Source organism: Pistacia vera, unplaced genomic scaffold (genome assembly GCF_008641045.1).
Source record: "Pistacia vera cultivar Batoury unplaced genomic scaffold, PisVer_v2 Contig754, whole genome shotgun sequence".
NCBI classification, from domain to species: domain Eukaryota; kingdom Viridiplantae; phylum Streptophyta; class Magnoliopsida; order Sapindales; family Anacardiaceae; genus Pistacia; species Pistacia vera.
The window spans coordinates 602,777-604,638 of NW_022196617.1; the positions used below are offsets into that span (position 1 = coordinate 602,777).

At 28.7% G+C, this 1,862-nt stretch overlaps 1 non-coding gene across 1 annotated transcript; it reads left to right on the plus strand.

Moving 5' to 3' along the window:
- Positions 1 to 348: 348 nt before the first annotated feature.
- Positions 349 to 422, plus strand: TRNAR-UCG. Its single transcript has one exon. It is a non-coding gene; the product is annotated as a tRNA-Arg (tRNA).
- Positions 423 to 1,862: the final 1,440 nt, after the last annotated feature.

Consider the following 1,862-nt stretch of genomic DNA (forward strand, 5'->3'; position numbering starts at 1 on the left):
ATTAAAAAAAATAAAAAAATTAAAATTAAAATTATCATATTATTTGGATTTTTATTCTCCACCACCCTAAAAGATGAACTAATTAAAAGTGTACCTATGATTTCTGAAAAGTATTTTATACCTTCTACCGGGGGGGTTTTTGATACTCTCCAAAGGGGTAAATGATAATCTTAAGTGGGAAAATGAGAAACTCAAAGGGGTAAATGAAAATCTAGTGAGGTACATAAAATAAAATAAAAAACAGTGGGTGCACTAAAACATGACTCATCTCTTAATGGTGGAAATAAATCTTTTTTCTTTTAATATTAATTAAATTAATTGATATAGAGTGAACATTTAGCAAACAAGGACCGCATAGCGCAGTGGATTAGCGCGTTTGACTTCGGATCAAAAGGTCGTGGGTTCGACTCCCACTGTGGTCGGTGGCTTTCGTTTAAATAATTAAGCTGATGAATTTTTTTTATGTAGGTCCATGCCAATTTACGATTTTACCCATGATTAACTATCAGGGCCCATACTCTTTTACGATCTTGACCCATGATTCGCTATCTAGTCCAGCCTTGGAATAGAACGACCAACAGTCCCTTGTCTTGATCTATGGCCTTTTACTTTAATCATTGAAATGAATTATCTATAATACCCATAAAATGTTGCTAATATTTATGACCATCGATTCATACGTATGGATGACAATTTTCCCTGGAGGGGATTTAAAGTTTAAACTAAAATGTCAACCATGGGTCGTGGGGATACCCAATCCCTATTTGGGAATCTGGGATGAGAATAAGGATGCTAATGCTATTTTATTTTATTTCTGGGATGGGGATTTTCCAGTTGCCTTCGCTGTTAATAAAAAAAAAAAAAAAGAGCAAAAGTAAATAATAAATAAATCCGACAAAACATTAAAAAATACAAATATAGACCCGATTGAATTACCATTAAACAAACTGATAATTTTCAACTTGATAGCATAAATGGATCCTATAATTTGGAACTTGGTTGTTTAGCAGTTGCTAACTTGCTATCATAATTTATCGAAATAAGATAACTTTTCATAAATTTTTTTACATTTGATATTTAAAATATCCGAATATATGTAAGTGGATATATAAATATTTTCGCTATTTTATTCTAATATAATAGAACCGCTCTATAGTCATAATATTGGAACCAACTAATTTTATTACTATAATGATGTTATAACTTAATAAAGACATTATTACAAGAATTATTGTTTTGATTTTTTATTTTGTAATACAAATGAATTGAGTGAGCAGATTCGATAACTTCACTACACTAATGAAATAGATATCAATTTCTTCCTCAACCATCCAAATGAGTAACAAGTCTTGTATGTTTTAACTAAAGAATAAATCATTATTCGAATTAAATAAGAAGAGTAAGGAGATAATCTTAAGAATGATAGTACGAAAAATACCAAAAGTTTCGTGTCAAGAAACTATAAACATACTTGAGAAGCTATAAATATTTTGACTTCAACAAAAAGGTATCCATATTGGTGACTTATTAACTACTTGCAAGATAAAAGATGTGGTAACAACTCTAAAACATAAATCACTGTCCCAAACAACTTTAGATAAATATTTTATTTCATCTTAAATCTTGAATGTAACATAATTTATGTTTTTTTGCTATATACATATAATTATTACTATGTAGAAGCAAGTTCCTTAAGATGAAATCTACAAAAATTATAATTTATTACAATGTAAAATTTATTCTTATTTATAACTGGCCCAAGTTGAGACCAAAATTTTTTATGACTATATGGAGATTATTCTTACATAGCGTTAGACTGTATTACAAAAAAAAAAAAAAAATGTTAGTTATGACTAAATTAC